A 13968-nucleotide genomic window follows, 5' to 3' on the forward strand; every position below is an offset into this window, starting at 1 on the left:
TTTAGTCTCTATTTTAAAGCTATATATTCTGTCAACTTTATATTATCAATATAAATTCCTGTGTTCACATTATAATGGAAATGGTCCATGTAAACTTTTCACTCTCCAATATAACCTCCCCATCAGTGACAGTACTGTAGCGCCTCCAACTGTCAGAAGGGTGTAAATACCGCGCGGGAAGTTTACATAGGAGGTTCCATTAGCAATGTGGATATAGGAATTTATAAAGTGAAAGGTCAGGAGGAAGTGTACGCAGGTGTAAGCTTTCTAATATATCGTAGATAATTCATTTCCCTGCAATGTTGCATCTGTTTTTTGAAATCCTGACACCTTAAACATTGTGGGAACTCAGAAACTGCATATTCAATGAATGAATGTCAGAACATTTTCTAGAAGTTATTTTGAAGAAAATGAATGCTCCAGTTCCCCAGCACAACCAACTTAAACTTTTTTTCATTGAAATTATTATCCCAGCTGTGATCAATCCTCGTGTTTAAAACAATAATAAACTGGATCCACTTTGAATGTAAAAGGTGCTGATGCAATATCTCCAGGTTGCTAAGCAACAGAATGCTCAACCCTTGATAGTGAAGGCTGTGTTTTGTCCTCTTGCACCTACCTCTAAAGTCACTTCTAATTGGTCAGAAGTAACATTGATTTCCAACTTGCTAATCATTTGCCATATTTGGTTTCTTTTAATTGACACGGTCCCTAGAATAACTTTTCACTCAAGAATAGAATTGTGGACTGTAACTTTGGAATACTATTGAAGTGAACCACATCAATGGATTCCAAAAAGATAATTAGATGCACTTTTGGAGAGAGAAGGTGTTGAGGTATCTGGTAACAAGGAAGATTGGTGGGTGCGGCCCCCTGAAAAAGGGGCGAGATTTCTAAAGGTCTCTTACTGATCCAAAAAGTTCTCATCTTCCAACCCTCGCATCGACATAGGTCCTCCTGAAAGGCACAAGAGGAGGTTCAGTACCCAAAGGGTTAATCCAATTTATGCAAAAGCAAGGGGGCAGCCAAGAATCTAATTGGGCATTCTGGGTTCAAAGTGGAGGCAGGGGAAGTGGTTGTGGTGGGGGAGGTGAATCGACTGAGCTGGGAAAGAGTTAAAGCTTTGGGGGGAAAAAAATTATGAAAAAAAAAGGTCTACTGGAAATGATCCAAACACTAGACTTCTTCAACCCTGCATGACAATATGTGTGCAGACATTCCACAACCCTCTGCGAGGGCTCACAAAGGGCCAGGCTCCTAGCAATACAGCACAGTCAAGTATGTGCAAAGACTTAAAAATGCAGCTTTACTTTCTCACTCGCTCTTTCACATGGATGCAAAAACAAAAAAAAAATCAAGAGCTGCCTGGGACATCTGTTGAATCTTAATCGCTCGGCTGCTGAGCTTATATTCCTCACGCCCCTCGAATTTTCACGTAATTTTTTTTGGGGGTGTGTGTGTCTGTCTGTCTATGCATCTGTGTATCTGTATATCTATCTGTGTGTATCTCTGTGTCTGCGCTTGTGTTTGTGTCTGCGTGTGTGTGCATATCTGTGTGTGTGTGTGTGTGTGTGTGTGTGTGTGTGCATATCTGTGTGTGTGTGTGCGTATCTGTGTGTGTGTGTGTGTATCTGTGTGTGTGTGTGTATCTGTGTGTGTGTGTGTGTATCTGTGTGTGTGTGTGTATCTGTGTGTGTGTGTGTATCTGTGTGTGTGTGTCTGTGTGTGTGTGTGTATCTGTGTGTGTGTGTGTATCTGTGTGTGTGTGTGTATCTGTGTGTGTGTGTGTGTGTGTGTGTGTGTGTGTGTGTGTGTATCTGTGTGTGTGTGTGTGTATCTATCTGTATATGTGTGTATGTGTGTGTGTGTATGTGTGCATGTGTGTGTGTGTGTATGTGTGTATCTGTCTGTGTGTGTGTATATGTACATCTATCTGTATCTATCTTCATGTGTGTGTGTGTATCTGTGAGTACGTGTGTATGTGTGTGCATCTATGTGTATGTGTGTATATCTGTGTGTATGTGTATGTATCTATCTGTATGTATCTGTGTGTATATCTACCTATGTGTATGTGTGTGTCTCTGTGTGTATGTGTTTATTTACCTCTATGTTTCTATCTGTGTATGTGTGTTTCTGTGTGTATCTCCCTGTATATACGTGTATGTGTGTTTATCTATCCATGTGTATGTATGTATATCTGTGTGTTTGTTTGTGCATCTATCTATGCGTGTTTATCTGTGTGTATATGTGTGCATATCTGTGTTTGTTTGTGCATCTATGTGTGTGTATCTGTGTATGCGTGTATCTGTGTGTATGTGTGTTTCTATCTGTGTGTATCTCTCTGTGTATATGTATGTGTTTGTGTGTGTGTATCTACCTATGTGTATGGGTGTGTATCTATCCGTGTGTATCTGTATGTTTGTTTGTGCATCTATGTGTGTTTATCTGTGTGTATGTGTGTGTTTCTATCTGTGTATCTCTCTGTGTATATGTATGTGTGTGTGTGTGTGTGTACATCTACCTATGTGTATGTATCTGCGTGTATGTGTGTGTGTGTGTGTGCACGGACTTAACTTTGTTTAAGCATATGTTTTAACTAGTCCCAGTTCGAATAAGCCCGCACTTGTACTTGAGCATGTGTTACAAAAATGTTTCTTCATGTTACGTTCTCCCTATTCCTTTTGCATGTTTTACTTCTCTCTTGTGAAAATCTCTAACTCCTCCCCACCCCCCCCCCCCCCACCCCCCCGTCCACCATCAATCAACAACTGCAACCTTTCTTCCCCATCAACTGGCCCATATGTCTGGCGGAGGCACAAGGGCAAGGGGCCAAATTGTCGGTCCTTAGTACAGGAAGTATTGCTGAGAGCTACAAGGAGACGTGGGCTTGTTTAAATTTCAGGAACATCTCTGGGTGTTAAGGAAACCTTGTGACTTCCCGTAGAAAACTAGTTTTCAGGAATAAAACCTCATTGATTATTTCCAACTGATTTCAGCTCTGAATTTTTTTTAAAATTCATTCTCAGAATGCGGGTATCGCTGGAAAGGCTGGCATTTATAGCTCAGCCCCAGTTGCCCCGTGGGCCTTCTCCTTGAATCCACACTTTCATTGTAACCAATTCAGAGGGCAGTTCAGAGTGGAACTGGAGTCACATATAGGCCAGACCAGCTAAGGATGATAGGTTCCCTTCCCTAAAGGGCACTGATGAACCAGTTGGGCTTTTGCAAGCAACAAGTAGTTCCATGATCACTTTTTTACTGACAGATTTTTATTTTCCGCTTTTTTTTTAAAAACTGAATTTCAATCCTCAAACTACCATGGGGGATTTGAACTTATGTTCTCTGGATCCTTAGCCCAGGATTGTCATCTCTGATTGAGAGCTGTTTCCTGACAGCACCTCTGAACCTCCTAGCTCTAATTTTAAGGTTATGCTCACTTGTTCTGGACTTCCCTCACCAGAAGAATTGGTTTCTCTTTTTGCCCTGTCAAATCCTTTATCTTACCACAATTAGATCACCTCTTAATCTTCTGTGTTCAAGGGAATACAAGTCTCGGGCCTAATTTTATAGGCCCCAACAGGGCTGGCGGCAGTGACAGACTGAAAATAGCACCACCAGCCTGCGTGCTGGTTCAAGGGGAGGTGAGGGGTGGGGGGGGGGGGGAGGAACGGAGTAAGGGTACCTGCCCACATGTGGCGGCCAGTCAATTAAAGTGAGTAACGGCCTATGAAGCCCTGTTAAACAAGGCCAACTGGGATCTCCCAGTCAGTCTCCAGGTTTCTGCAAGCGGTGGGGGTCAGTTGAACTGCCTGGAGGCGGCCTCCTGGGGGCAGACCGGGGGTACCAGAACTCCAGGCAGGCCGAGAGGCCCCTCCGACCTGCCCGAGGGCAACAGCAACCGCAGGCCTCCCCGTAGAGGGTTACCCACCCCCAACAATGGTGGCCGGGCTGCAAGAGTCATTTTTTTTTTAATTAATCTTTGAAAAAGTTGGAGAGAGGGCGCTTCCCTTTTTGAAGTGGCCCCAACCTCACTCACCTGCCATGGCATCCCGTTGCTGCTTTCAAGCTGAAAGGCCTCTGATTGGCCCTTCAGTTTCGAGAGCCCCCTTCATCTGCTTTCTGGTAAAGGCACCTACTCTTCAAGGACAGCGAGTATTAGAAGACTATTTGGGGGCAGGATATCAGAACACATGCCATGCCGTTCACACCCAATTCTGACCAACGTGCTCTTTTCCGTCAAAAGTCACTTGCTAGCAAACAGAAGTGGGAATACCATCTGGCTTTTACCTCTCCCTAGTCTGGGGTGGCAACCAAGAGTGGTGCTGTTTTTTTTCTCTCCCTAATTCCTATCAACTCCTTTAATCATCTTAAACAACAACTTGCATTTATATAGCACCTTAATCATAGTAAAACATTCCAAGGAGCAATTATCAAACAAAATTTGACACTGAGCTTCATAAGGAGATATTAAGGTAGGTGATCCAAAGCTTGGTCAAAGAGATAGGCTTTAAGGAACGACTTAAAGGAAGAAAGAGAAGTGGGAGAGGAGTAGGGAGGGAATTCCAGAGCCTAGGGCCCAGGCAGTTGAAGGCATGGCCGCCAATGTTGGAGTGATGAGAATTGGGGATGCTCAAGAGGCCAGAATTGGAGGAGCAAAGATATCTTGGAGGGTTGTTGGGCTGGAGGAGATTACAGTGGTCGGGAGAGGTGAAGGCCCGGGGATGGATTTGTAAACACCTGAATTAGATCACCCCTCAACTCCGAACAGAAGTTTTGAAGATGATTAAAGATTACCCCTCAACCTTATTATCTCTTTTAGACATAAACACCTCAGATCACCGCTCACTCTCCTGTGCGCAAGGGAATACAAGGCCAGTCTGTGCAACCCAACCCCGTAAATTGACCATTTTAACCCAGTTTATCAGTTGCTGTCAATGGCAATAGCACTGTATTGTTCGGGAGCACCCCGCCACTCGAGTTAGTCTTCTCCCTTTTCTGGAGGGTTGCCATCTTGGCTCTGCACACAGTCTGAAACAAGCGCCTCCCCGCAGGGCAACAGGCTAATGCCAGCCGGTGCTGTCGTGTAGATTCCACATGTGAATCATGCATCTAAGTATACCAGGGCTTTTAAGATGAACGGCATCTTATGTCAGTTGTTGTACGGTGACTTGTTGATGCCTGTATATTTAGCAGTTAAACCTGTGCTTCCAGGCAATTTAGTTGCTGCACTACTGAATAGGAGGTGAAATATCCTTGCAACAGTAGATTAGATTGATAGCAGCTAATTATTGCACTTGAAGGGTGTTCTTATCTGTGCATTGCTGATAAAGCTCAAACAAGATTTCATCACTTTCTATTCAATTAATCTTTTCTCTAAAGCCTTGACTGGAGAAGATTGAGAGGGACATCAGGTTGTGCTTTTAAAAATTTGGATAGGATTTGGTCACAGCTGTAAGAAATGAACAAGTTCAACCCTTTGGTAGGGTTGATAGAGAGAAACGATTTCCTCTGGTGGGGGAGATCAAGAATGAGGGGAGAGAATCTTAAAATTAGAGCTAAGCCATTTAGGAGATATTCCAATTGAATGGCGGGGCAGGTGAGAGGGACTGAATAGCCTACTCCTGTTCCGATGAAATAGCGTGGGTAAGGCTGGCTTGAGGTGCCAATGGGCATGATCTGCACATGAAACCATCCACAAATTATCACAGACAGACAGACACCAATTTACCTGTCTAAACTCCAAATCCCTTGACACCCTTTTCTATTGTTCTCAATGTTAAAAGCTGCAAGTCCCCCAGCGCCCACAGCCTTTTGGAGAAGGCAATTCTAGATTTTGACCACTCTTTGGGCTGAATTTTGTTGAGCTCCTGATGTTGAGCTCCATGCTGGGGGGAGGGGGTGGGGGAGGGCCAGAAGATCGTACTGGCAGCGGCCCGCCAGGGAGCCCCAATGGCAGGATTGCCAGGCCCGATCTTCCCAACGGCAGCGAGGCTCCCCACCCAACTTTATATCTTTAAATGAAGGCCATGGCGACATTAGCCTACCATTCGCCACGATCTTACCAGCCGTCCGCGATCTTCCGTGCGACGGCCGGCACACCAAGGTAGGGAAGGGAGCAATTTAGGATTTTCCGTGTAGTTGTGGTGGTGGGGGAAACAGGGTCTGCTCTGCATTTCTAATGTTGGGGGGCGGGGAGGGGCGAGGGGCGACCTCTACACTTCGTGCAGTTGGGAGGGGAGAGGTCAAATGTTCAATTTAAGTGTTTTGGAAGGGGGGAGTGGGGCTACCATTTATTTTCTGTCTATTTGTGGGGAAGTGGGGCGGGGTGGGGGGGGTGGGGGGGGGAGTGTCACACATTTATGTACAGTGTAATGGCAGCAGGGGGGGGTTCCGCGGTTGAACTTTTTTCTCTCTGTGCAGGTCTGGCAGCCCTTTGAAGATGAGCATCACAGAGCCCACCTCCACCATGTGCGGGGGGGGGGGGGGGGGGGGTGGAGAGAGGACTTCCCCGCGTATGGAAATGAGCTGCCGCGCACGAGATCGCGGTGGCATGGCGGCACGCACATACAACCCCACCATTTTTTTGATGGAATAGTGGCGGGAAAATAAAATCCAGCCCTTTGTGTGGGAAAAGTGCTTCCTGATTTCCCTCCTGAGTAGCCTCATTCTTATGATAAAATTACCTTCTCTCATTCTTGATTTCACCGCCAGAGGAAGTAGTTCCTCTGATTAGGGAGCTAGGAACAGGAAGAGGCCATTCAGCCCCTCAAACCTGTTCCGTCATTCAAGTTAAATCATGGCCGACGTATATCTTAACTCTATCTAATCCGCCTTTGTTCCTTAATATCCTTGTCCAACAAAAAGTAATCCATCTCAGTTTTGAAATGTTCAACTGAACCCTCAGCCTCAACAGTGGCAGATTTAATGAACTATCTCCCCTATCGAATCCTTCTAAACACCTCAATCAGACCCCTTAATCTTCAGGACAGAAGGGATCACAAGCCAAGATTATGCAACCTATCCTCATTTGTCAGCTGTAAGAAATGAGTCAAGTTCGCACTGAGCGTTAACTCAGATCCCAGGAGCACGAGAGGGGACAAGTTTCAGAGTCGAGGGGTTACCTCACCTAGTCATTGCTAGAAAACAGAAATCGCAAATCGATTGTTACTGAAACTCTTTCACAATGTAAACTGATTCGGCATGGAGAATTTATACAAAGCAACTTCATTGAAAGACCTTACGTGGCAAATATTTGGGACTCTATTAAAGCAAAGTCCGAGTGCCATGTGTCCTGGAACTGCTTAAGCCCCATCTCTAACTCAGCTAGTTTTAAAAATCCATTCTCGGGTTATCAGCGGCACTGGCAAGGCGGGCATTGTTAACAGTGAATCGGTAACACTGCAATCCTACCTCCATTACTCTGCGACTAATTAACCGGCAATTGCTTAATTGCTATTTTAATGAATACTTAATGTTGAGCAGAGTTGTGGTTCTGACATTCAATCTGATCTATCCACTTCAGACATACGCAAAATTGAGCACAAAAGCGGGGCAGGCAATGAATGAGTGGCCTACATTGGGTTGCCAACTCTGCTTGGCTGTATTCCTGGAGGTTTTATCACATGACCGCCTGCCTCCAGCTGCCCCACCCCACCCTGAACTCCCTCCACTGGTCACTTGTTATGTCCATTCTGATGGTCCACTGCCTGCCTACACCAAGTGGAATGTATAGACTGTTCGTTACCCGATTGGATGACTCTTCCCTGTCAGTCAAACAGCCTTCATTCCCATGTCCGGTATTTTCATGATTAGCAAACAAAGGTATTCAATGAAAAGTTTTTGAGAACACTATTTTGCTCCTGTGACTTTTCTCCTTGGCGTTGCCTGCAGCAGTGTCCAGGAGTTCAGTCTTTACCTCCACCAGACTCCAGGCCATTCCTGGAGGGTTGGCAACCCTGGGCCTACAGTCACAGCAAGCCTGCAGAGGTCCACATGTGAGCCGGAATTTTGTTGGAGCCCCAACGACGGGCCCGAAGTCCAGGAGCAACCCCGCCTGGGCCATTAGTGGGACCCCCAGCAGCACTTTCTGTCTGTCCTGCAACTAATTAGTTTGACGTCCCTTTAAAGGACAGAGCCCCCCCCCCCCCCCCCACAGGGGCTGCCGGCCAATCAGAGGGCTGGCAGTATTTCAGTCTCAGCAGCACCACTGGTAGCCGTGACCACTGCTGGGACTGCGCCTGGAAGAGAGGACGCCACGGGAGCAGGCCGCCTTCCCAACCAAGTAAGTGCAGTCAGGGCCTGCCAGAGCTGGTCAGACAGGCCCCGGCGGGTTAGGGAGGGTGGAGGGAGGGGGTTTGTTGAGGGCAGGGGGTGGGGGATGGTTGCCATGGGGGCAGCCATTGCCGCCGGGAGCCCCCTCCATGAGCAACAGAGTCCCAACCCCAAGCCTGCAGAGAGGCCGCCAAGGTTCACCAGGCAGTCTCACCGTGCAGCAGAGGGCCCACCTGCCACTGGTAAAATGCCAACGGCAGTGAGACGAGGCCCTTAATTAGCCACTTAAGTGGTTCAATTGGCCTCTGGGCATAAGGGCCGTCCTCTGCCTTCCCCACCGCTGGTAAAATGCCATGGCAACAGGATGGCAATGGGGGCTAACCCTCCCCCACCTTCCCACCTCACAGCCCGTCCCAAGAGGGCTGGTAAAATCCAGCCCATGAAGGGAGACGGGCTGTAAATGGACTGTAGGCCATATTATGATGGCCACTACTCTATATGCTCTCACCACCAACACTCCTACCTACTGTCCCTTATCCTGCTGCTCCTGGCCTGGCAAAGTGCTCGGGTAGTGCTGTAACAGAGTTTACTTTTTTCTAACTATATTATTTTTCTGTCCTGATGCATGTAGCGAATCATCCAACACTCAAGAAGTTCGACACCATCCAAGGCAAAGCAGCCCGCTTGATCAGCACCCCATCCACCATCTTAAACATTCACTCCCTCCACCACCGGCGCACAGTGGCAGCAGTGTGTACCATCTACAAGATGCACTGCAGCAACTCGCCACGAGTCCTTCAACAACAACTTCCAAACCCGCCACCTCTACCACCTAGAAGGACTTCCTCACTTGGAACTATATCGTATTTCCTTCACTGTCGCTGGATCAAAATTCTGGAACTCCCTCCCTAGCACCACTGTGGATGTGCCAACACCCCAAGGACTGCAACAGTTCAAGAAGGCAGCTCACCACCACCTTCTCAAGGGCAATTAGTGATGGGCAATAAATGCTGGCCTAGCCAGCGATGCTCACATCCCAAGAACGAATAAAAAAACAATGCCAAATAAAATACTCCCTCCTCCCAGCACCAACTGAAAGAAGCTGATTCCATACCACCATTGCTATTTACACCGACCCAAATCTGTCGCTCGAGCCTTTCACTAGCTGGTACCTGAAGAAACTCCCCATCATTACCTGCACCACCTGCAACTGCAGAAGTATTTAACCCCTTCCCATCCAGGCTAACTTGGAACATCTGGCCTGTATGGGTGTGCTGTAGCTGCACTAAATGGTAAGGCGGGACAGGAAGGAAGGCACAGCTCCCCAATCCCACCACCTCAAGATGTTACACTGAGAGGGGTTTCTACACCACATGTCCACTCTTGGGCAGCCTCTGATCAGTACTTGTGAAAGCATAAAATACCATAGCAAAAGGAGTGAGAGACCAGTAAGTATAGAGGTAGAGAGAAAGACTTGCAATAAAAAGCACCTCTCAGAAACATTTTTAAAAATTCTTTTATGGGATGTGGGTGGAGCTGGCAAAGCCAACATTTATTGCCCATCCCTAATTGCCCATGAGAAGGTGGTGGTGAGCCGCCTTCTTCAACCATTGCAGTTCATTTAAAGCACTTCACACACAGGGACTCACTTTGAAGTGCAGCGATTCTTGTTATGTAGGCCATGTTTGTGCACAGAAAGATCCCACAGAGAGCAATGACTTTGAACAAGTTAAACCTAATTTCTTTTGCTGGTAACCAGGTAACCAGTAAAACTACCCAGCCAAGATTCAAAATTATGTCCTGGCTCAACATATACACTGCTCCTGAAATAAAACTTTTCCTTTAGTTTAAGAAGAAGGAAAACAAACATTCTTTTGCCATTAAAATCTGACAGCTGCCTTGTGATTGGACAATGATTTGCATGTTCAACTCCAAACTGTTCAATTTAGCAGGGAGATTCCTGGCCAATGTTTATCCTTCAACCAACATCACTAAAAACAGCTGATCTGGTCATTACCACATTACTGTTTGTGGGAGCTTGCTGTGCACAAATTGGTTGCTGCATTTTCTACATTACAACAGTGACTACACTTCAAATGTACTTGATTGGTTCTAAAGCGCATTCGGGACAATCTGAGGTCATGAAAGGTGCTTTATAAATGCAAGTCTTTCCTTTTGTCTTTGCAATGATGTGTCCCAGCATGCGAGAGGCAGTGGTGACTACAGACCTTCTTGATAGAGTCTGTACAAGCCTAACCAGGCTGGCGCATTATCATGGCAATGGACCCTTCGGCATGCCCCTCTCCCCTGCGCCACAGTCCAGGACACAAGGCGGTAAGCTGTTTGCCAATTTTGGCTAGTTTTCGTGATGAAACAGCAAAGATAAAAGAACCAACTGCAACAGAGAATTACCTAACCATCAACAAATGGACAGGTCAGAAAACACTCACCCCTCCCCAAAGACACAAGGGGAACCCTCAGGAACTCCACCCCCCCCCCCCCCCCCCACCCCACAGTCCCAGACACAAGGACTACCCCCAAACCCCCGCCAATTCCAGACACAAGAGGAACCCTCAGATCCTCCCAGTCCCAGACACAAGAGGAACCCTCAGATCCTCCCAGTCCCAGACACAGGAGAAACACTCAGATCCTCCCAGTCCCAGACACAAGAGGAACCCTCAGATCCTCCCAGTCCCAGACACAAGCAGAACCCTCAGATCCTCCCAGTCCCAGACACAAGCAGAACCCTCAGATCCAGAGGTGTGGGGAATGGGTCACATGCCCAAGGGCTGATGCACAGCCAGAATGGGTTGGATAAAATTGAACCGAGTGGAAAGTTGAAAATGATTGCTCAATGATAGGCAACAGTCTCACCACCCACTGCCACCACGTTGCATGCAGTGGGAGCAGGTAGTTTGCATTTGGAATTTCATTAAGCCAAATACACATTTGCTGAGCACTTTTGAGCAAGGTAATCTCACAATGGAGGTTGTTTCCTGTGCAGTAGCAATGGCCAATGACTATCCTTCACACATATCTGTCAAGTATTAAAAATACACTTCCTATGTGCACTTCCTGTAATCAGCTCTTCACATTACAAATTCCAATGCCCACATTTATAATGCAAACCTTCTATGTAAACGTGTCACGCTATGATTACACCCTTCCCCCAACCCCCATCTCTGTGTCTCTCATTTCCTCTGACAGTACTGCAGGGAAACCCCTAAACTTCAATTAATGCTCTACTGCCTAAATTGTCCTATGTTTTGCGAGTTAACTAAATAATTATTTTTAAATTAAAGATTTTGCAGAAACAACAGCAACAAACATGAATTTCAAATGGAGACTGAATGATAATCGGACTCCCTCATCCAATTATCTCCCACACTCTAACCGCACTTTCCCTCAAGGCTACACTTGATACTCGCGTCAAGTGTAAAACACCACTGGCGATATATATATTTAATTTAATTTAAATCTTCCTTTAGTTTTCCAATGGCAGGCTATTTTGGCTAAAAAGAAACAAGTTCAACTTGCTTGTCGAGGGAAAAAAATATTGTGAGGCGATTGTGAAGGCCGTGGATTTCAAAGACGGAAACATCCAAAGAATTTGGTTGGACAGGAGCCAAAAAGTCAAAGTAACAAAGGGTGTTTTGTTTACATTATGTCTCGAGTGAATAGAGAGCCCAGCTCGACTGAGCAGCCCCGGCTTTTGGAGAACATTGTGTTTTAAGTTCTGCAGGACAGGACAGAGCGTTCTTAACCAGGGACCATCTGATGGCATGTTGAATGTACGCGACCCAGGACTCTGGCACACCACGTCCCTCACAGCTTGAGATGCGGTCTGTTGTCTCGTCCCTTGCTCACCAACAATGGGGGTGTTAAAGTTGCCAACGTTGGTTGGAGGCTTCATCACATGACCTCCCACCATCCCCAACCCCCGACGCTTCTGCCAACAATCACCCATCACTCCCATCCTCGTGGCTCGTTGCCTCCCCTCACCAATTGGAAATTTGAACCAGACTCTTCCCTACCAGTTTGGATGATGTTTGACCATCAGTCGAAGGGTTCTTTTCTTTCCAGCTCTTTGTTTTGTAAGCTGCTATGATTTCTTTTTCCTCCTCACAGATTCTTCACAGCAATGTCCAGCAGATTTAACTTTAATTCCTGGAGATTCCTGGGCAATTCTGGACGGTTGGCAATCCTAGGGATGGTGTTTCTTGCCATACTCAGCTCTTTCCAAGAGTCAGGCACTATCGTAAGCACCAACCAGCTAGGGGTGGGGGGGAGGGGCGGGGGTGGATAGTGGACGTCAACACTATTCACTACCTTAGTTTGGTCAAAGGAGGACATCCTAAATAAAGCCTCTCTTCATAATGTTCCTGCAACTTCCAAACATGAAACTTCCAGAAAGCCTTCCACATGAAACTCTTGCAGTCTGGGCAAAGAGCCCATGGTTAACGGAAAACAAAGTAAATCAAGAAGCAATGATTAGTTGACTCTAAGCTTTCCCGGTCATACACAGAAACAATGTACATGATCTCAGACTGCCCATTGACATTTCTCAGTATTCGTCTACTTGTCTGAAGACTGGGCCAACTCCGTCAAATTCCCTCCAACCCTTGCTGTACCATTAGCGACAGCTTGCATTTATGTAATGCCTTTAACATAGTAAAATGTCCCAAGGCACGTTACAGGAGCGTTATCAAACAAAATTTGGCACTGAGTCACACAGGATAGATTAGGACAGGTGACCAATAGTTTGGTCAAGCAGGTAGGATTTAACGAGTGGCTTAAAAAGCTGGAGGGAGAGCTAGAGAGGTTTAGGGAGGGAAAAACACAGCTTAGGGCCTAGGCAATGGAAGGTACAGCCGCAAACTGAGGAGGCGCAAGAGGCCAGAGTTGCAGGAGTGTAGAAATCTTGGAGGGTTGTGGGGCTGGAGGAGGTTACAGGGATCGGGAGGGGTAAAGCCATGAAGGGATTTTTAAAACAACAATAAGAATATTAAAATTCAGGCATTGCTGGACCAGGAGCCAATGTATATCAACATTGTGGCATCTTCCACAATGGATGTTTAACTCTCCTCATTCTTTCAACTGTATTTATAAAAACACATTTTGAAACTGGCCAACCCTAGTTTGCTTCTTTCTAGTCTGCGAGGATGACTGTGCATCAGTGGCAGTAACCAAACTCTGCTCAAGTACTTCCTCTATAAGTTTCAACTTCCCATCATACAAACTTTTGAACAACATTTTTTACACGCTCGCATTGGCAAATATTTTGGGGTGATGTCATCAGGACAATCAAAACCCATTTCAAAAATATCAATGTGACATTTGCAGAGCAACTAGGGGTAGCCCTTAGCAACACCATGCAAACTTCTAATACATCATAAAAAAGCAACAAATAATGTATCACGGGGTACTTGACCTATTCATTAAAGCCTTGTTATAAGCTGTTACATTAAATATATAACATTTTAAGAAGAGTAACTTCAAAGTGTATTCATTTAATATATTCTAGAGTGCATCCCTTCCTCTCGTACAACCTCACTCACATATTCATTGTCCCACCAGACATGGTCACATTACCAGAACACATCTACACATCAATACAACTCACATATAAGGTACCGTACCTCAGTGGGAATAGCAGGAGCTTAACTCCACATGCAAGATTGGTCTAAATCCACCAAA

General features: G+C 46.1%; 1 protein-coding gene across 8 annotated transcripts in view; it reads right to left on the minus strand.

Moving 5' to 3' along the window:
- nfixb (nuclear factor I/Xb) overlaps positions 1-13968 on the minus strand; it is a 342103-nt gene that overhangs the window by 251515 nt on the left and 76620 nt on the right. The gene's annotated exons all lie outside the window — the stretch shown is intronic.

Source organism: Heterodontus francisci, chromosome 43, assembly GCF_036365525.1.
Source record: "Heterodontus francisci isolate sHetFra1 chromosome 43, sHetFra1.hap1, whole genome shotgun sequence".
NCBI lineage: Eukaryota > Metazoa > Chordata > Chondrichthyes > Heterodontiformes > Heterodontidae > Heterodontus > Heterodontus francisci.